General features: G+C 43.4%; 1 long non-coding RNA gene across 5 annotated transcripts in view; it reads right to left on the bottom strand.

Annotated features, from left to right (window-relative positions):
- Positions 1-6,639: 6,639 nt before the first annotated feature.
- The window catches only part of LOC102446925 (uncharacterized), a 53,426-nt gene continuing 37,146 nt past the window's right edge, over positions 6,640-22,919 (bottom strand). For all 5 annotated transcript variants that reach the window (XR_012903943.2, XR_012903942.2, XR_012903940.2 and 2 more), the window contains exons 2-3: positions 12,463-12,654; positions 6,640-8,425 (exon numbers count right to left, since the gene is read on the bottom strand). This is a non-coding gene — a long non-coding RNA (uncharacterized LOC102446925). The remainder of the gene's footprint in view (positions 8,426-12,462; positions 12,655-22,919) is intronic.

The following is a 22,919-nucleotide window of genomic DNA, read 5'->3' as shown; positions in this document are numbered from 1 at the left end:
CAGTTGGGAACTTTTTCCTAATGTCCAGCCTAAACCTCCCTTGCTGCAGTTTTAAGTCCTTAGTTCGGATTAACTGTTACTCTTCCTGCAAGGAGGTGTAACAGTTAATCTGAACTAAAGACTTAGTTCAGATTAATTTCTGACTGCTGCATGTAGCCGCGGGCAGTCAGTTTGAACTAAGGGGATTTAAAAATGGCGCCCGCCCGGGAACATGCAAATGAAGTCCAGGATATTTAAATCCCGGGCTTCATTTGCGAATTCGAATGCCTACATTAGCCACTCTAGTTCAAACTAGGGGGCTAGTGTAGACATACCCTCACGGTCTTGGAGGCATAAGCCACAGGTCAGAGACCTGTCCCATGATTCTGGCTTAGTATCCCAGAGATGTCATCACTAAAGCTAAAATTAGTGTCTTGTTCTTTGTATTTAAGAGCACGGAGGACTGACGTTGACGGACAGGGTTCACCTCACAGGCCACACCATGTATCCGATAAGATCAAATCTATAATTATGTGACACTTATCATTAGAGCTGCCTTAAATGTTTTCCTTCAGAAAATGTCAATTTTTCTCCAAAACCAAAACAGTTCATGAAAATGTGTTGATATAAAAAAAATTATAGAACATTTTAAAGCATTTCAGTAAGGTTGAAACACTCCTTTTCTGTGTGGAATGATTTAATTCTCCATTTTGAAATGATGTTTCCATTTTTAATGTTATGCGCAGTAAAACTTTTAAACCGTCAGCGTCAGAATGAAATGTTTTGATTTTATCCAAACAAAATATTTCAATTGGCAGATTTTTTTTTTATTTTGGTCCATGGGAAATTCTGAATATTTTAAAAAATGTTCGGTCCATTTCACAACAGAACATTTTTTTTAAATTGCAGATTATCAATCAAAACAAGTTTGCATTTAGCTTGTCTCACCTTAGCATCTGAGCTCCTCCCAAATCCACAAATAGCCCAGGGCCTGCCTACTTAACTCCCAGGCAGTCAGGCAAATTGATATCTCTCATGCTACCTTGCCCAATCTCTCTTTGCATGATAATTACAAACAATAGACACAAATTATATGGAGTACCCTATTTGGACTTTGGGTGAAGACCCTGGCTCACGGTAGGCGCCTACACACTGTACTAGCCCTGGACCTGTTATATTCTGCTTCCCTCTCAGAGCTGAGTCCCACAGGCCAGTACAGAGAAAACCTGGGGGCTGAGCTCAGGGATTGTAATTGTCCTTGGCCCTTGCAAAGGATATGCAATGTGAGGGAAGGTTGTTAGTATCTTTTCTCTATCCTTGCCATGCAGAGGCCAGGGAAAATCTGGGTCAGTTAGCAAGTAACAAAGAATATCGGGCATAATTTTGTAGTTCTTCCCCACTTTTTGCAGAAACCATGCTGTGTTTGCCAGTCTACAAGACCAAGTCCAGTAGGTGTATCGCATACATTGTGGAATTTTTCCATTTCCCTTAGTAACCACTGAAAAATTCAACTTCACTTCTTCAGTCTTTTCCTCTTTTGCTGATACTGGAGCTGCTCCATCTTTCCTGCTGGTGATGACAGGTTGAAAAGTCATCATGAGCAACATCTGAGTAACACTAATATGTGTCAATAAAACAGCCTGGTTCTATTATATCTAATCTACCGAGGAATTTATCACCACAATATCTGAAAGCCTGTCAAAAATTAGCAAAGTAGCCACAGGCAAAAATATCCATGGTTACAGATGCTCTTAAAAGTCACACACAAATTTCTATGTGGAACAAAAATTCGGTGAGCTCTTATGCTTATATTGCATTTTGATAATGTCAAGGGCTAGTGTTATTGTTTTGTAACAATGAAGCTGTGGAGCAGACATATTAAGTTCTCTCTTCCCTCCCACTTACAGACCACTGGCCATTTCTGAACTGCACTTTGTAGGTTATTGAACTGTCAATAGAGTGTATGCCTGAATGCTCATCTAAACTACGTCTACGCTGCATATTTATTTTGGAATACAGTATTCTGGAAGAGATAATCTGGAATAGTTTATTTCAAAATAGCGCATCTACACACAAAACGCATATCAAAATAGTGCTTGGCTATTTTAAAATAGTGATTAGATGCTGAATCACATTTAAGACTACCCAGAACTACTTCAGGCAGGACATCAGATCAGTAGTTACTTCGTGTGGCCGCTGCTTGAGGCTATCTGAGGCTCCTGCTTAAAGGGACCCCCCTGGACAGCTGTTTCTCAGGTTTTCCTGCTTGCTTGCCTACCTCTCTGAACTCTGTGGGTGTGGCTCCTGCAGCTGGATCCCACCTGCTCTTCCCTGGACACCATGCCTCGCTGCCTCTGGCGTCTGGATACCAGTACAGACTGGAGAGAGCACATTGTTTTGGAGCACTGGGGAGACCAGCAATGGCTCCAGAATGAGAAAGGACACCTCATGGAGCTCTGTGAGTGGCTTACCCTTGCCCTGAGGCGACGGATCATGCACATGAGACCCACCATCCCCTCCAGAAGCATGTTGCCTTCGCCTCCTGGGAAGCTCGCCACACCAAACAGCTACCAATCCGTGGGGAACCAGTTCGGCATGGGGAGATCAACCATCAGAGCCCTGGTTGTGCAGGTATGACATTCTCGGACTATTGTCCCAGGAGGGGGATGGAAGGAAGGAATGGGCTTCCCTAGGGAAAAGGGGGGTGGAGTTGGGGGTGATGCAAGCCCCCTCCCCGGGAGGATTTTTTCAGTCTTGCCCTCACAAAGCCCTGCCAGGGGTTGGGGTGATTGGGGGGTTGCTCCTGGTGAGTGGGGGGGAGGAAGATCAGGAGGATGAACTGGGGGAACTCTCATGGGCCCTGGCACACCTGTGATTCTGTTTGTTTGTCTCCTTCTACAGGTGGACAGGGTGATCAATGCCATCCTGCTGCACAGAGTCACATCCGCCTTGGAGATGTGGATGCCATCATCTCCGAGTTTGCCGACATGGGCTTCCCCAACTGTGGGGGGGCTATCGACGGGACCCACATCCACATCTGTACCCCCAACCATTAGGCATCACTTTATATCACTGCAAGGAATACTTCTTAGTGGTGCTGCAGGCTATGACAGACCATCAGGGATAGTTCATCAACATAAATGTCAGGTGGTCAGGGAAGGCACACGACACACATGTGTTTAGGAATTCTAGCGTGTTCCAGAAGCTGGACACTGGAATTTTCTTCCCTGACTGCACCATCAGAGTCGGGGATGTGGGCATGCCTGTCTGCCTGGTGGGTGATGAGGCCTATCCCCTCTAGCCTTGGCTCATGAAGCCATACACTGGCCACCTCAAACCCTTCAGAAAACAGTACAATGCCAGGATCAGCAGGGCCCACACAGTGGTAGAGGGTGCCTTCTAAAGTTTACAGTGGAAGGGCATCAGTGCATGTGGGGCCCTTGAGCAGAATCTTTGTTACAAGGTTAGACCCCATTTTCCCTCCCTTTCTGCTCAGTTACTTCCTATTACCCCACTTGTTCAAAGTTTGGGTCAGGGCCGGCCCGAGCCATTCGTGTGCCCGGCGCATGTGCGGCCCCACCCCCGGGGCACCAACGCATGCGCGATCCCGCCCCTGCCCGTAGCTTGGGCGGGTCTGGTTTGGGTAGAAAAAGGAAAGTACTTCTTCATAGAATGCACAGTCAACCTGTGGAATTCCCTGCGGGAGGATGTTGTAAAGGCCAGGACTTTAACAGTGTTCAAAAAAGAACTAGATAAATTCATGAAGGGTAGGTACAGGTACTGTGATATCGCAACCCCTCTCCCCAAAGGGGGTCAATAAGAACATAAGAACATAAGAACGGCCGTACTGGGTCAGACCAAAGGTCCATCTAGCCCAGTATCCTGTCTGCCGACAGTGGCCAGCACCAGGTGCCCCAGAGGGGGTGGACCAAAGACAACGATCAAGTGATTTGTCTCCTGCCATCTCTCTCCAGCCTCTGACAAACAGAGGCCAAGGACACATTTTATCCCCTGGCTAATAGCCTTTGATGGACCTAACCTCCATGAAATTATCTAGCTTCTCTTTAAACTCTATTATTGCCCCAGCCTTCACAGCCTCCTCTGGCAAGGAGTTCAACAGGTTGACTATACGCTGTGTGAAGAAGAACTTTCTTTTATTAGTTTTAAACCTGCTACCCATTAATTTCATTTGGTGTCCTCTAGTTCTTCTATTATGGGAACTAATAAATAACTTTTCTTTATCGGTCCTCTCCACACCACTCATGATTTTATATACCTCTATCATATCCCCCCTCAGTCTCCTCTTTTCTAAACAGAAAAGTCCCAGTCGCTTTAACCTCTCCTCATATGAGACCCGTTCCAAACCCCTAATCATTTTAGTTGCCCTTTTCTGAACCCTTTCCAAGGCCAAAATATCTTTTTTGAGGTGAGGAGACCATATCTGTACACAGTATTCAAGATGTGGGCGTACCATAGTTTTATGCAGGGACAGTAAGATATTCTGGGTCTTATTTTCTATCCCTTCCTTAATAATTCCTAGCATCCTATTTGCCTTTTTGACCGCTGCTGCACACTGCGTGGAAGTTTTCAGAGAACTGTCCACGATAACTCAAATATCTCTTTCATGATTTGTCGTAGCCAAATGTAGGAAGTTGGTGATGGGTTTTGATAAATATCTTACAGGTATTATCCAAAGTGTGGGCTACAGTACAGGGGGGACCTCATGGTCAGGAGTTTGGGGTGTGGTTTTCTGATTCTTTTTTTAGAAGAAGCTTTTCTGAAATATGGCCCGTTTACATGGGGCCAAATGTGGGAAAAACCTCCTCTTTCAGAAGAGCCCTAATTCCTCATAAAATGAGGAATACAAGACTTCCAAAAGAACATACCCGCTTTTTTGGAAAAAGCGGACGCGTTCCCTACACACGGCAGCGTATAGTGTAGACATAGACTAAGTCAACATATATACACTTTTTTATAAGAATAACTCCTGTTCTTTGTATCTTATAGAAATTCTTTGTTGCCACAAATTCACTCAGCAATTCTAAAGTGCAAAGAGATAACTATTAGCTATCTAATCATTTCACCACCAATATGCTGATTCAGAAAGATACTTAAAAACATGCTCTACTTCAAGTCCATGAGAAGTCTCATTGATTTCACTGGGATTTCACACATTTAGGATCAAGTCCAATCAATCATTGGTTTCTGTATTTTAATGGTATCATAGTCAATGCTGAATGAGAGCTGAAAGTGGAATTCTCATTAAAATAAATGTTGCATCTACACAGATGAATGTCTTCTGAACAGTGCTATTACAGCGCATGTTTAATAAATTTGAAACACAGACTGAACACAGTGTTATTAAGACAAATGGGGCTAATCCAAATATTGAATCAGACTCTTCTTGCATCCAATGGTCCATTTAGTCATCTGAACAAGACCCTTTGTAAAATGTGGTCTGGTGTAGGTTTCTTGCTCCCATGAGAACATGTACATGCTGCACTTCTATATAATTATATATTTTTTTCCTTCTGAAGTTTCTTTTTGATGAAAATATGCATCCTGAGATAACAAGGGTACATTCCATTCATGTTGCTATCCTATATTTGGCAGATTATTATATGAAAACAGTGGAGATCCAGAGAACTGGAAGTTAGTGTTATGGCAAAATCATATGCTCTAATATGAAGCCTTAAAAGTGAACCTAGATGGTCATCTGAAGAAGTGGGCTGTGCCCACGAAAGCTCATGATCCCATCTACATGTTTTGTTAGTCTATAAAGTGCTACCAGACCATTTGTTGGTTTTTAAGTTTACCCTAGCATGTAATGTCCCTCTCATTCTAATTACTGGTTCTTTATGATTCTTTTTTCAACTCTACTCACAGGAAAGAAGGTACAGGTTGCACCTCCCTCACCATGTGCTCCTCTCCCCAGCCATCTGGCACTGGTGCCCTGGGCCTCTGGCTGTGGCAGCTCTGTGGGCTCCATGAGCTCCGGCAGCTCCAACAGCCCTGCCAGCACTAACACCCCAAGAGCTCTGGCAGCCTGAGGAAGCAGGGAAGTCGGTGGGACCACGAGCTCTGGCACTGCTGCCAGAACTCCCAGGACCACTGGCTTTTGTGCTCCACCACTGTGGGCTCTGGTCCTCATGGGCTCCACTGAGCTGCTGGGCCTGCCAACTGGCTCCGCTCCCAGCCTCCGACAGCCTCTGCTGCTGGGGCTCTTTAGTCCAGCAACATGCATGTTGCCAGACCAGAAAATTCCAGATCACAGAGGTTCAACATGTAGATACTGAAATATACTCTTTGTACCAGTGATGCTTTCTGAGATTTAATTAAAACTGCTTTATCCTTAAATATGGAGTGAATTCTGTCTGGAAAGAGATGTACAGTAGAAAGGGAGGAGGTAGATGATACGTATCATGTGTAGTGGACAAAAAATGTTAGTGTAACCCTATGATCATATTTAGTTTAAATATCTAAATCTTTGCAGGCCTAAACCTATCCCACATAACAACGGGAGCCTGTGAACATGGCCATTTTTCAAATGCATACAATCAGAGCCCTGAGTCTCACAGACAAAACTATAGGATGATTAAGACCAAAGAGTACAAGGTTTTCTTTCTTGAGGGAAACACTTTTCTTTATCAAATAGAGACATTTCCAGTCACAAGTCACCTTTATGTGTGATTTTTGTTAAGTCATGACAACAATGACAAAAGTACAAGAGCTGAAATAACCATTATAATTTCTGGAGATCAAATGTAAAAAACAAAATCTCTTCTATTTTTACGGCAATGAGCCTAATTAATCTGTGGTGTCAGATGCTTGAAAACAATGGAGCTGCAGTAGGGGCACATTTGACCCTTATAAACATGATTATGTCTTGTATTTTCCACCCTGCCAAAGCACAAATGTCTGAGAGAGTCACAAAATAAGGAACACAAAGAATAATCATGATGTGGGTTTAAACAGCTCTGTCTATAACTTCTGTTCCATGATTCTTTATTTCTGATGTAAATTGTTATTAGTGTCAAAAATAATGGGACAACATAAAGAACTTTGGGACTCAAATGAGTGATGGTCCTCAAAGTGAAAAACATTTCAGAGGAATTTGCATCTTGTGCATCTGTGGTGGGTATTTCAAAAGTACCAAGGTTCTCCCATTGATGTCAGGAGTTTTACTATTGAACATGGGAAATCAAACCCCAAAAGTAGTAACTGAGCCAAATTTTGCTCACATCAGTTGAATCATTGAAAGGTGTTACTGGTGTAAGGCAAGCAGGATTTACTATGCCATTTCTCCACCAATTTACACCATTGGCCCAGTTCTTCTGAGATATAAGAGAAACACCAGCTGAAGACGTGGCCCTTACTAGGGTCTAAAATGAGGACACAAATGCAAGTGGTGACAGCGTGATAGATCACCTTATATAATAGAGAGCTTTCAATTATTATTTTTTCCTGAAATTCATTATAGTAAATGTTCTACAATGGAAAAATAATAATAGTAGATTTGATTTTAATGATCTATAGTGTAAAAATAAAGATTTAAAAACAAAATTGCAATTGAAAGTGAGCTTCCAGTGCATCCAGGATGCTGTTAAATGAACCGTAGCTGTAATAGTCCTGGAGCTGACAAAACAAAATTCTAAAGCAGTTTTTTGGTAGTACTTTTTTAAAAGTTCCTATTGAATTATAATTATAATGCTGAGACTGCCATCTACTGGCTGCTTAGAAACCAAATAACAATAATAGCCCTGCACATCGACTAGTTAGGCGTAGAGAGCAACTAAAGTCTAAACCAGAGCTTGGCAACCTTCACCACACAGCCTATCAAGGTAATTTGCTGGCGGGCCAAGAGACATTTTGCTGAAAATGTCATACTTTTGCAATTTTATGATATAATTATAATTGCGCTTACATTATATAAATATTGTCCTTGCATTTCAGAGTATAATGCATTGTGCAATATAAACAAATCATTTTCTATGACATTTTAGTTTGTACTGACTTTGCTAGTGCTTTTTATGCAGCCTGTTGTTAACCTAGGCAAATGTCTAGATGAGTTGATGTACCTCTGAAAGAGCTCTGAGTACCCCCAAGGATATACACACTGGGGATGTAAAATCCCGTTTAATTGATTAACATTATACTTATCCGGTTAACAGATTAAAGAAGGGAAAGATGCTCTCCCTGCCATGGTTAAGAGTCTGTTCCAGCCCCTACTGTTTAACCAGAACCGGAAAGCCTCAACCATTAAGGTTAACTGATTAACCATGCATATCCCTAATACATACCCCTGGTTGAGAACAACTGATTTATACTACAAATAATAACAACATTAGATGCTATATATAGATACCAATCCATGAAACCACTTGTATGGTAACTCCCCTTGATTTCAGTGGGACTTCAGCAGGTATGCACATGCTTGACTGATTTCCTGAATTAAGGATAGAAAAGAACAGATGGTGACATATTGACTGTCAGGAAAACAGCCAGCTTCACAAGAGCATTTGCATTTCATTTAGTGAAACAAAGAGTTGTGAGCCACTGGAACAATGGAAGCGTGCCTCTGCTTTCATCCTAGTAAAAGGTTTTTTAGAAAGTCCTTTTACTGTGAGAGTGAAGAGGAGTCAAATCTAATCTCTCTCCAGAGTTCAAGAAAAATGGATATCCTGGCATTCTGCCTTGACTGGAATACCTCCCTACGCAGAGCTTGCACACTAGGAAAAAGCACCCAGCAAGAAAGTAAAGCATGAAATACACTCCTATCTGCACAATTGTTGATTGGGCAGAGAATCCGAGCAAGCCAATGTTATTCTTGGTAGGCGATATTTCCTGATAAAAACACAAAGCTCTTCAGCCTGATGGCCAAGAGTAATGCTCAAGACCCAGTCTCGTTATCTTAGGGTGTGTCTAAACTACAGGGTTTTTTCGAAAAAAGTGGCCTTTTTCCGAAAAAACTTCCCCTGCATCTAGACTGATGCCACGTACTTTCAAAAGTAAATTGAAAGAACGTGGCACTTTTTTCGACCATGGAAAACCTCATTTTACGAGGAATAACACCTTTTTTCAAAAGTGCTCTTTCGAAAAAAGGTGCTATGTAATGCAAACTGTGCTTTTTCAAAAGAGAGCATCCAGACTGCCTGCGTGCTCTCTTTCAAAAAAGCGGCTTGCTTTTTTGAAAGTATTGGCTATAATCTAGACACTCTTTTTCGAAAGAGACTTTTTTGAAAGTATCTTTCTAAAAAGCCTCTTTAGAAAGAGGCTTGCAGTCTAGACATAGCCCTATTGTTTATAGTAGATATAAATAAAACGTGCTTTCGGCATTTTGTTTTCTAGAATCAAAACCAACCATTGACAGTTGAGGTCAAAGCATTGTGGTTTCCCACTTTCCGTTTAATTTCCAAAATAGTCCTTATCTTTGTTCATCATGTGTTCTAATTTGCTAATCTGAGATATGGAATATGAAATTTCATTTATAAATGCCCCTAGAGCACTTAACTACCAAATTAGAGGCATTTAACTACCAAAAGCACAGCCTAAATAATAACAAGGAAGAGACGAACTGCATGTATAATATGGTTCACGTTCAAGGTTTGAAGTGGTAGCCAACAATTTTTCTGCTTCTCAATCTAATGCAGGTTGGACCTCCCTGACCTGGCATACTTGGGACCTGAGTGGTCCTGACTCGGGGAGTTTGACGGTCCAGGGGAAGTCAATTATGGCACCCTGCTGCCAGTCTCCAGGCTCTCCCAGGAGGCTGCTAGCCTCCCAGCCATCAGACTCCCCTCCCAACTGCCAGCCCCAGCCATGCTCCCAGTCCTGGCCCCAGCCCTGGCTGCACTCTCAACCACTGGCCCCAGCAATGCCCCTGACCCCAGCCACGAAATTGACTGTGCTTCCAGCCCCAGCCATGTTCCCAGCCCAGCTCTCAGCCCTGGCCACAGGCCCTGAATGTACTCTCGGCCCTGGCCGCAGGCCTGGCTCCACTCCCAGTTGCCAGCCACTCTGCTACCAGTCCCAGCCCCGGTCCCAGCTGCTGGGGCTCTTCTGATCCAGCAGCATTCATGGTCCAATAGGACCATAGATGTTGCTTAACCAAAGAGTCCTGGACCAGAGAGGTTGTACCTGTACATTAAGCTTGTATCTTGCTAGAACCCCCCTGCAAAATATACAAAAAGTGAATCTTAATTACATTATTTAGTTCACTGAAATACTTGAATACATACAATAGCATGTCCCTTTGGCATGCTTGCACTGTAGTGGATGTGTTTTGTAAATGCCCGTTATGCACATTTAAGCTAGAATTAGAATGTTTTTTCTTCAAGGAGAGGAACACATTTTCAGTGTATGTGTGTATGCATCTTCCATTCATATTATAGAAAGTTACATACACACATGCATGTAGGAAGAATAGACATTTTATTATTCAATATTGGCTTCATTTGCATAAGCCGGCCGGCGCCATTTTTAAATGCCGGCTTGTTCGTACCCCGTGCCGCGCGGCTACACGCGGCACGGGCTAGATAGTTCGAACTAGCAAGCCATTCCGAACTATCTGTACGCCTCGTGGAACGGCTTGCTAGTTCGAACTATCTAGCCCGTGCCGCGTGTAGCCGCGCGGCACGGGGTTCGAACAAACCGGCATTTAAAAATGGCGCCGGCCGGCTTATGCAAATGAAGCCCGGGAAATTCAAATCCCGGGCTTCATTTGCAAGTGCGGTATGCCTACATTACCCCGCTAGTTCGAACTAGCGGGGTAGTGTAGACATACCCTATCAGATTTTCAGAGGCATATGGAAAATAGTGGATTCTGTCCCATTTCTAAACCATATCATAACACCATCTGTACAGTTAGAACCCAGATTGGCAGTTTCAACAGACAGAGAACTGAGTGGGCAAGGAATCTCAATTTCCTTTCCACACTTGGATATAGGAAAGTGTATCATAATCCATGGAACTGGAGTCACAGCCTACGTTCCTTGATGGGGCAGTTATTGATGGAACACTAGGGAATGCAGGAAGTTGGGCAAGAAGCAATTTATATGGACAGAGCAGTCCACAGATTTAATAAAGTTCCAATTGTTCAGTTGACCTGTATTCAGCTTATTTCTTTACTAATGAAACAGCATGGGCTGATGTGTATTCTGTCAGAGGGAGAGCCTTGTGCCACTACTGTACTTGTTTTCTACATTTCATTCTCCAGTGCTGGTAATCTGACAACTTTTACAAGCACTAAAGTTCATTTTTAAATAATACATTAAAGAAACACAGTTAGTCTCCCCATTAGGACTTTAATGATCCAATGTATCTGCATATTTAGAATAATAAAATCAGCCAAATCCAAACTACATTCTTATTAAAGCCTAGAAATGGACTCAGCTTCAACCAAAGTCTAGCTAACTCCTGTCCCCTCCCCCCAATAACAGGATTCAAATGTAAATGTTTCCAGTACAGATGCTGGAACTAGGGGGGGAGGTGCTGCACCACCTCTTGGCTTCAAGTGGTTTCCATTGTGTTCAGGGTCTCCAGTTTGGTTGAACGGCCTTCAGCACCCCCACTATCAAAATTGTTCCAGCACTTCTGAATTCCAGTTCTTCCCAGAGAATGGGGTCATTTTAGGCAACCCGAACAGTAGTATTGATGTAAGTGGCATGACACCCCATTGATTCTATATAGAATTCATTTGGAACAGAGAATTCATTTCGTACCCATCCCTGCACATGTTTTTGCACATGCTGGCTGCCTCACTGCTCCCTGGGCAGGACATGTGGTAGGCAGCTGCCCCATGAGCTAACCAGTCCCTTAGGGTTAGAGCTACAGCCAGGGCTGCATAGTGGCTGCCCAGCTGCTCCTGGGGCAGGGCTGCATGGCGGGCAGCTGCCCTGTGTACTGGTGTGATCCTTCCCCAGGGCTGGAGCTGCAGCCAGGGATGCGTAGTGGCTGCCCAGCTGCTCCCTGTGCTGGCTGCATGGTGGGAGGCTGCCAAAGCTGGAGACGGGCTGTGGTGCAGCTGCTCCTGGGGCTGGGGCCCTCTGCATCCCTCTTTCCCCCTCCTGTACCTCTTTTCCCCTCTCAAAGCTCTCTGTCCCCTCCCCCAGCCCTCTGCTGGCTCCCCCTCTATACTCCGCACATATCACTGCCTCACCCTCAGCACCTCATTTCCTCCAAATCCTGGCCACTGGTAGCAGCTTCTCTCTGCTCCTGGAGGGGATTCACAGCCAGCCCTGTGAGGAGCAGCCCAGGGCAGCCTCTGCCCTGCACACAGGCTGCCCTGGGAGTAGCGCTCTCTGAGGGGGCACGTCTCACCTTCCTCCCACGATGTGGGGGGGTGGAGCACTACCTGGGAGCAGGGCTCGGGATCTCTGCACTGGGAAAGCCTCTCATGGAGCAGTGCCACTGGCGGGCGCCACAGTGGCACACATCCAGACAAGCACACATGACCTCATTGTTGGTGCACAAGACAATACTCACTCTGCTCATGGATGGAAAATCTTGAAGAAAAACACTGGAGAGGGAAGTCAAACTCTGTCTTGGAGAACCCTGAGTGCAGGAGAAATCATGTGGCTGGGCAGCCTGGCCTGGAGTAGGGCGGTGGAAGCAGCTCAGCACCTCTTGCTTTTCTGACTTCACATTCCCTTGCCGTAGGAGGCCTCACTTCATTGGCTGAGGAAAAGAAGGGTGAGCTTGCTTAGTTATATAGTAGATCAGGGGAAGTGACCTGCAGCAACCCCAGTTTCAATCTGTGGTACAAACATCTGTGACTCCAGAACTGTTATTCTGTATGGTTCCTATATACACAGTGCCCAGAAACTGGCTGAAGACTCTAGACTACTAAACATGACATTATTCTAAATTGGACTAAACATGGACAAAACAATTGTCTCTTTTGGATTGCTGAGATATTGTCTTCGACCAATTTCAAATAATGGACATCGACAATATTTATCTTCTACTGGGAAACTTTGCTGCCCCTCACTTGTGTGTGATTCAAATGGCAGGCTGATCACAAATATTAATATTCATACACATTGTACATAGAAAAATAAATGATAGTATTAACCTGCATTCACACTCTCACACAGACCCAGAAAACACAAGGACATCTAATAAGATAGTAAATGATGATTTTCAAAAAACAAAACAGTTGTACTAACTAGGGCCTAGAGAACAGCCAGTTAAATTCTCTGAACAATGTAGCGACTGCCTGGGACCCAGCAGGTGGAGTTAGAAAGCAGAAGTAAACAAATGGCATAGTGAAATGCAATTGCAGAAGATGTCACCTTGATGTATATCAGCTGAAATGAAACATGACAGCCATGCACTGACCGAAAAACTTGGAGAGCTTGTTCTGCCTCATAAGTCCTAAGAGTACAAAGGCCACTCAGATTAAAGCTTTTGGAAAGCGAAGGCAATGTGTAAACTTTACCGGGCCATTGCTCGGTCACAGTGTTTGTGCTGGGTTTGAAAACTGTTTCTTATTACACTGGAACCCTCAGACACAGAGCAAAGGGCTCAAGTATCCAGTGAAAGATAAAATGGAAAAATTGTTAACAGTACTGTTAAACACACAGATCTTGGGCCATGTGTGCAGAGATCCAACTCTTTCCTGCTGGTCCCCTGAGTTCCTAACCCCAGGCAACATGGCTAACTCTTTATGTCCTGTAAAAGCTCAGATGCAGCACTGCACGTATGCCCCACTCTTGGAGAGGTGACAGGAATGGAAACTAGTGTAATTAAACTGTATGGGAAACCCCAGTATTGTACTTAATGTATATGTATGGGTTTCCTAGGCATAAAAAAGGGCAGACTTGCAGAAAGCCATCAGAAAAATTGAGGGACATTTGAGGACTGAAACCAAGGGGGAAATAGTCTTTTCCAAATCAATCATGAAGACCTTTTATTCTGTGCTTCTGCCTGAGCAGATCAATAGAGGTTACAAATGTTCAGAATAAGGGAATAAATAACACCTGAAATTCACTGTTTAAAAGGCTAACAGTTTGGGCATACATCCAGGATTAATAAAAAATAAATGAAGTATTTACACTGTGAGTAAATCATTCTTGGGGATTTTTTTTTTTTTTTTGGCCAGAATTATAAGACTTTAGGCATTATTATAAGTAGCACATTCAGGGTTTGATGCAGCACTGTGTTATTTCAGTTTTACCACCAGTGTAATCTATAGGTAAAATAGTCTATCAGACTCAAGACCTGTAAAGTGAGGAAAAAAGGGAATATTAAGTGTAGTGGTCTTTAACACTAATATTTTTATTAATTATATTTATTAATAATAATTATTAATTATTATTTATTATGTCTAGGTGCTCATAGTGCTAGGCACATTGTTGAGAGCTTTTGCAATTTTATCATGAGTCCTGTGATATTTGTTACTTTTTTTAAGCCCCCAACTCATGCAGTCAGATGATTACTTGAGAATCTCAGCATTCATTTAAAAACAGAGTTGATCTCTAGCCCTTGCTGTTGGTAAGAAAAGCTTGAAAACTTGAATAATTATGGCTCAAACCAAAGTTGGCCAATAAAAATAACCCACATTTTTTTCAAAACCACCTCATGTTTTTTTAAACCACATCTCACAATTGGGAACAGTGGCATGATTTTTGAATATGTTGGCAATACCATAGACACTGCATGTACACCTAGCATAGAGACAGTCTCGGAACCAAACAGTTCACACGTTTCACTGCATATATAGTGAAAGAGTTAATGTAATTTTACTATTACCTGTAGCCTGGTAAATCCTAAGATGACAGTGGGAGCATTGCAGGGGAATCGCTTAAATAATGGTACCAGAGACTAACATGGAAAAAACAAGACAAACCAGTAGCGTAGATCTGCCTCACTGATTTAAAAGCTCCTTTTACTGGATTTATAACTGAGGTTGTTAACTGCTGTGCTCAACTACAAAAAGTAATGAGACAATTAAGGTAAAAACTAAGGGAAGAGGGAGACAGCTTGGCTCTCATTGTAATTTACAGCTTGTAAATCCATTGTGAGATTGTTACCACCGCTATTTAATATTTTAAGTAAGTTCAGTTCCTGGATTTTGAATCTGCTAATTAATCCAATGGAATGGAGGGAGCTGCTAGTTACTGTAATAGAGTGCTCACTCTACTCCAAAAATTAAAGCCCTGATTCTCATTTGTGCAGAGGCCAGTTTACACCACTCTGGCACTGCAGAGGGGCTGAAAAGAGGAGTACTGTCGGCTGGCATTAGCCTAAATGAGAAGCAGGCTCCAAGCATTTAAAAATGTTTGTATCCCTTTAAAAATTACCTCCTTGTTTATATACAAGATGCATATTTCTTTTAAGATGCCTAGGGCACAAGAACATAAGAACAGCTGTACTGAGTCAGACCAAAGGTCCATCTAGCCCAGTATCCTGTCTGCCGACAGTGGCCAGCACCAGGTGCCCCAGAGGGGGTGGACCGAAGACAATGATCAAGCGATTTGTCTCCTGCCATCTCTCTCCAGCCTCTGACAAACAAAGGCCAAGGACACCATTTTATCCCCTGGCTAATAGCCTTTTATGGACCTAACCTCCATGAAATTTTCTAGCTTCTCTTTAAATTCTATTATAGTCCTAGCCTTCACAGCCTCCTCTGGCAAGGAGTTCCACAGGTTGACTACATGCTGTGTGAAGAAGAACTTTCTTTTATTAGTTTTAAACCTGCTACCCATTAATTTCATTTGGTGTCCTCTAGCTCTTCTATTATGGGAACTAATAAATAACTTTTCTTTATCGGCCCCTCTCCACACCACTCATGATTTTATAGACCTCTAACATATTCCCCCTCAGTCTCCTCTTTTCTAAACTGAAAAGTCCCAGTCGCTTTAACTTCTCCTCATATGGGACCCGTTCCAAACCCCTAATCATTTTAGTTGCCCTTTTCTGAACCCTTTCCAAGGCCAAAATATCTTTTTTGAGGTGAGGAGACCACATCTGTACACAATATTCAAGATGTGGGCGTACCATAGTTTTATACAGGGACAGTAAGATATTCTGGGTCTTATTTTCTATCCCTTTCCTAATAATTCCTAGCATCCTATTTGTCTTTTTGACCGCTGCTGTACACTGCGTGGAAGTTTTCAGAGAACTGTCCACGATAACTCCAAGATTTCTTTCCTGATTTGTCGTAGCCAAATTAGCCCCCATCATACTGTACGTATAGTTGGGGTTATTTTTCCTGATGCGCATTACTTTACACTTATCCACATTAAATTTCATTTGCCATTTTGATGCCCAATTACTCAGTTTGGTGAGATCTTCTTAGAGTCCCTCACAATCTGCTTCTGTCTTGACTATCCTAAACAGTTTTGTATCATCTGCAAACTTTACTACCACACTGCTTAACTCTTTCTCCAGATCATTTATGAATAAGTTGAAAAGGATTGGTCCCAGGACTGACTCTTGGGGGACACCACTAGTTACCCCTCTCCAATCTGAAAATTTACCATTTATTCCTACCCTTTGTTTCCTGTCTTTTAACCAGTTTTCAATCCAAGAAAGGACCTTCCCTATTATCCCATGGCCATGTAATTTACGCAAGAGCCTTTGGTGTGGGACCTTGTCAAAGGCTTTCTGAAAATCCAAGTATACTATATCTACTGGATCCCCCTTATCTGCATCTACAAAGAACTCTAAGGGTATGTCTACACTACCCCGCTAGTTCGAACTAGCGGGGTAATGTATGCATACCGAACTTGCTAATGAAGCCCGGGATTTGAATTTCCCGGGCTTCATTAGCATAAAGCCGGCGCCGCCATTTTTAAAAGCCGGCTAGTGCGAACCCAGTGCCGCGCGGCTACACGCGGCACGGGCTAGATAGTTCGAACTACGTAGCCATTCCGAACTATCTGTACTCCTCATTCCATGGAACTATCCATGAAACTATCCATGGAATGAGGAGTACAGATAGTTTGGAATGGCTACGTAGTTCGAACTATCTAGCCCGTGCCGCGTGTAGCCGCGCGGCACTGGGTTCGCATTAGCCGGCTTTTAAAAATGGCGGTGCCGGCTTTATGCTAATGAAGCCCGGGAAATTCAAATCCCGGGCTTCATTAGCAAGTTCGGTATGCATACATTACCCCGCTAGTTCGAACTAGCGGGGTAGTGTAGACATACCCTAATAGATTAGTAAAACAGGATTTCCCTTTACAGAAGCCATGTTGACTTTTGTCCAACAAATTATGTTGTTCTACATGCTTCATAATTTTATTCTTTACTATTGCTTCGACTAATTTGCCCGGTACTGAAGTTAGACTTACTGGTCTGTAATTGCCAGGATCGCCTCTATAGCCCTTTTTAAATATTGGTGTCACGTTGGCTACCTTCCAGTCATTAGGTACAGAAGCCAATTTAAAGGATAGGTTACAACCCACAGATAATAGCTCAGCAATTTCCCATTTGAGTTTTTTAGAACCCTTGGATGAATGCCATCTGGTCCCGGAGATTTGTTAACATTAAGTTTTTCTATTTGTTCCAAAACCTCCTCTAATGACACTTCAACTCGGGACAGTTCATAGGCAGTCACCTGATTGATATTTAGGTGCTAAGCCAAACGTCATAGTGAGCATCAAGTGCCAATCTGAAGGTTGGGGCCAGAGACAGCATCACTGGCATTTATCCATTTTACTCTTGCTTGTACAACAATATGGATAAAAAGTCTTTTCAGAAAGTTTGATTACTAAATAGAAAGTGGTAGACTGTGTCTATGGCTACATAGTTATTTAACTGGAAAACATACTCAGGGAGGAATGATTCATCAGAATTCTGTCACACACAATGGAAGACCTTCGGGAAGTATACAAGTTGTAATAAGCTCCCATTGCTTTCTCAGAGGATTGGGCCTTAAGAAGCCCTGGAAACCACAGTGTGGAGGCAGTAAACTGGTCTATTCATGTTCACATAAAATCAGCAAAACTATTAAACAAATTCGGAATTCAGAGTCTGATTAGTCAGGAGAAACCCAGCTTGATTTTCAGATTTCAAGGTGATATTGCAGGGCTGTCTGTTATGAAGATAACATCTTTATACTTGTAACTTGATCCAATATGATCAAGCCACAAAGGGACAATAAACACTGAACCACGAGCTGACATTTTTACAGTCATATTTCAGAGTAGAGCTTCCCTTTGAGTTGTATTCAGTCAACTAATCCTGGGTTTTAAATCCAAGTGAACTTGTCTATGAAATCAACACAGAAAGCAAAACTGACAGCAAAATGAATTTGGAGAGACAGAAGGCCAAAAGAGGTATTATTCTGGCAAAGAAAGATTGTTGCACTGGGCATGATGTAAATACATTGTAGCATTATCAGAAAGATAGCTGTTGAAAGGGCACATGTGACAGGGTGAAACCGTCCCCTCTCACGGGCCAGAGGAACCCCGAGGCCCTAGGCCCGGGGAGACACCGGAGCGGCCTCCCCCCCCCCCCAGTGGTGCTGCGCATGCGCCCTGAGCCGTGCGTCGCATTCAAAAGTGGCGCTGGCCCAGCTGGTCGGGAGGAGAGCGGCGCCATCACAGTTGACCAGGGTGGAAGCAGCCGGAAACGCTGGGGCTGGGGCAGAGGCAGCTGGAGACACTGGGGCCGGGGAAGAAGCGGCAGCAGAAGCTGGGGCCAGAAGAGGAGCGGGGGGAGAAGAGAAGCTGCTGAAGATACCAGGGCCAGCTGGGAACCAACCAGGGAGGTGAGGGCCAGGACCGAGGCGGCGAGGAGCACAAAGGCTTATGCCAAGGCAAATGGAGACGCCGAGGTAGGGAGGTCAGCAGCCAGCGCAGCCAGGCCAGGGACCCAAGCACCAGGGCATGAACAGCACCCACGGATGCCTGAACAGACCCCTCCAACCCACGAGGGACACACTTGGCGTAGGAGCATTTGAAACTTGTAGGAAGCAGTCCCAGGACGGGGGCGCCGACATGAACGGCAACCAAAGACGCCCCCGAAAGGGGTGGTTAGTGATCCTCACATAATTCACCATTCGAGTGAGGTCAGTGTGGCCTCACTTTAGGGTCCTGGGGCCAGAGCTCAGGCGCGAGGGAGGGTCTGAGTTCCCCTATCCCACATGAACCAAACACTAAAGACGGTGAAGAGCATCCTTTAGGAGGGATTTTTTTCCTATGGAACTCTCGTGAGTGATGGGGAGAGGGAAAAAACGCCCCAAAGCAGGCGCGGACTATACCCCACCCCTTTGGCCGCCATGTGGGGACAGATGGCTTGCGGGGGAGGTAGGCTACCCTACTTCGGGCTCGTCCTTTTATACGGGCACCCCTACCCCCTAGGACTGACAAGCCCAGATTAAACCAGGGATCTGGGCCTCCATGCTGTTAACATGGGTGTCTCAATCCCACACACCTAGGGGGAGGGGGTGGGCATGTGACAACACAATACATTGAAAAGCAGGGATTAACTAGTGTTCTCATCCAGAGAATTGTGAAATTATATTTCAAGTCATTTTGATAAACTTACTGCCCTGACTTTAACATCAAAGGAGTCAGTGCCAAGGATGAGTGTGACCCATACTGTCAAAGCTGGCTGGGGAAGGAAATGACATATAATACCCTTATCGGTTATATTAACTTGTTTCTAGGTTAACATTTTAAAGGAATATAGCCATCTAATTCTGATGTATATACATGGGAATTAAATGCTTAAATAACTACAAATTTGACACTGAGGAGCCTAAATCCCATTCATTTTCATGCATGTTAGGTTCCTAAGCAGGCTTGTCAGGCTTGAAAATAGGACTTAAACCTTCTAAAACACTCAAATTATCCTAATGTTACTCCTAGTCTCCTATTGACAACCTCAAAGTTTTTCCTTTCATTTGTTTGATAAATAAGAGTTACAGTTAGGAGTAAGTGAATATGAGGACACATGAGAATTATATTACATAAAAATGTACTACAACTGAAAAACCAAGCCCTGACTTTTCCAGTAATTAAACATTTATAACAGCTACAAACCTAAGCAAATCATTCTGCTGTTAAAAATCTTTTTTTGACTCTCATAGCACATGCAAGCCAGAGCTCCGCATAGCATAACCCACCTAAGTTTCTTAAAGGGATGGTGCTAATTTGCCCCATTTTTAGTAAGATTTATAGAATGGTGTAAGGGTGCTGGGTGCTTTGCAAACATAAGGAAGGACTTCCATAGGTCCTTGTTCTAGAGAGCTTGCAGTCTTAGATGGCAAATACATGGCAAACATGAAGGAATGAGACAAAGGGTGTGTCTAGACTACCTAGTTTTGTCGACAAAAGTGGACTTTTGTCGACAAAACAATACCAGCGTCTACACTACCGCGGAGTTCTGTCGACATAACGTCGACAGAACTCCGTGGTTTTGTCGACGCTGGTATACCTCGTTTTACGAGGCATAACACTTTCTGTCGACAGAACTCTGTCGACAGAAGGTGTTATTGCCTGTAAAACTGCGTCCAGACTACGGAGTTCTGTCGACAAAGCGGCTTGCTTTGTCGACAGAACTCCATGTGTCTGGACGCAAATTGTCGACGGAAGTTTTGTCGACAGTATCTGTCGACAAAACTTCCGTCGACAAAACGCGGTAGTCTAGACGTACCCAAGGTCATGTTAGTGTGGACAACAATATGAAGGTTTCACAGAAGAGGCAAGTTTTGAAAGGAAATTTGAAGACAGTAAGGGAGAGCACGTGAGTACATAGAAGGCAAGGCTGTTTTTATCATAGGGCACCAACAGACACAGACAAACTGAGAGAAAAATTAAAGAGAGGACTTAAGAGAAGGATTGGGAAAGAACGTAAAGAAAAAGAAGCAGAGATAAGAGGAGAGATGAAGACTACTGAAAGCCGGGTGGAGCCCTGCTAAATCCTGTCAGGAGTACTAAGTAAATCAATAAACATTCACTCCATTCAAGGTCTTCTTGTCCATGTCCTTGAACTTCCTCTGGAATATGTTCTGAATTTTTTGTATTTCGTGTTTTGACGTAGGTAAATGCTTCTCATTTCCATCCAGTTAAGGTGTTCTGTTATCAGACTAGTTACATAACAAACACTCTGGCCACACATTTATAGGTGGACAACTTTATGTCACAGCAACTCCAGCCATTTACATAGTGCCTTTTCTCCTGAAAGATGGACTATGCCTTATGCATGATCACAAAGATATCATTTCACAAACCACTGATTTAATTGACATGTCTCTGATGAAAAATGCAGCAGTTCTCTAATAGGGCACAACAAGATTATGCAAAAATATAAGCCAACTAGAGCTAATTGAAATTTTTCATCAGAATTGTTTGGGGGGGGAATTGGATTTTTGGTTCAATAATTTTTTTTCACAAAAAAGTAATTTTCAGAAAATCTCTTTTTTCTCCAAAAAAAAAAATGAATGCCTAAAAACTAAAATATTTCAATTTGGAAATAGCACTGCAGAGCTCCATCAAAGTTATAGTTCAGCTGTTTTGTGTCCAATTCTCCTCTATAGATCAAGTTCCTTGGTATAGCTACATGTCCCACGACGTACCATCATGCAAAAGGGGATCTGGTAATACATTATGGGAGATATAGTCTGGCTAGCCAGCCTATTCCATAGAGGAAAATATGGACATGCAGCTCCCAAGTTATAACTCTCAAGAGGCATTTTCAATCAAAATGTTTCTGTTTTCCACCAGGATTATTTTTTCCAAAATGCTGAAATTATCCAAGGGAAAAAACAAGCTTTAAACCAACAGTGTAACAATTTAAGTACACAATTCAGTAAGATTTAATATCTCCCATATTGGAGGAGAAGTACAGTGTCCATAAGAGGCCAGGATCCCAAGAATTCACCTTATCCAAAACATGGCACCTTCAATGCAAACTCCAGAGGAGTTAATTCAGAAATGACTCTGAGGAAACTCTGAGAAAACATATAAATTAACGGAAGGTGTGAAAACCTTTGATTTCTTTCTCAAGTAAGGGGGGATTCATTATAAATAGCTTGTTTTCTGTCCATATTAACATAAATGAGTATCATGATAGACAGGCCATCCCTAAGGGTGCCCAGGGCCCAGAACAACCTCCTGCCCACGTAACAGAGCCCACCCCTCCCCATCCTACCCCTGCTCTGTCCCCACCCACCGCATTCTGTCCTTTCACCCAAGTCCTGGCCCTGCTTTATCCCCAGCCTGCCCATTCCCACACCTGCTCCAACCCGTTGCCCGAAACCCCTTCTTCCAAGAAACATGAATTGGGGAATTATCTGGGGGCCTGGCATGGGAACAGTGAGGGGGGACCCCTGCTACCGCTCTGCACCAGACTTCCCAGGTAATCCCATGGGTCCCATCATAGGATGGTTGAGGTGACCACTGTGGAACCCCACAAAGCGGAACCCCACTCTGCTGATAGACAAAGAACTTCAGTGTCTGACTGGTAGTACTATCAGTGAGTTCTGAATCAATAGAGAAAATGAATATTTGTGACAGCATGGCCAGAAATTCAGAGAGCAAAGTAAAGTGACATCCTGATGCTCAGAAATGAGTGAAGCACCAAAAAGCAAAGGACTTTAGAGAGACCTCTAAACGAGTTGTATTCCTCAAACATCGGGAAATGTAATTGTTTATTGTTAGATTTATTGGCAGTTGTGAACTTTTAAAGCAAAGACCCAAGAGGGTGGACATTACCTAAGGGTTAGATTGCAGCATTCTAATGAATCTCTCAGCCTCAGAATTGTTGCTGCACAATGGCTTCAGCATTAAGGACACCACATTTCTCTAAATGATGTTTTGACATGATCAGACAGTACGTGAGGAGACTGATCAAAAGGAAGGCATGGCTTTGACTAGGAGATGTCTAAAAGTAGTGAAAATAAAGGAAAACTATTAAATTAGGTTCAAAACCACTCATCAGCGCACTGTTCAAGAACCTAGCCTGGGTGCTTAGTACTGGGGAGTACATGA

This window comes from Pelodiscus sinensis, chromosome 1, assembly GCF_052426305.1.
Source record: "Pelodiscus sinensis isolate ZL-2025 chromosome 1, ASM5242630v1, whole genome shotgun sequence".
Classification (NCBI taxonomy): domain Eukaryota; kingdom Metazoa; phylum Chordata; order Testudines; family Trionychidae; genus Pelodiscus; species Pelodiscus sinensis.
The sequence above is the reverse complement of the archived record's forward strand: the minus strand, read 5'-3'. Positions and strand labels throughout refer to the sequence as shown.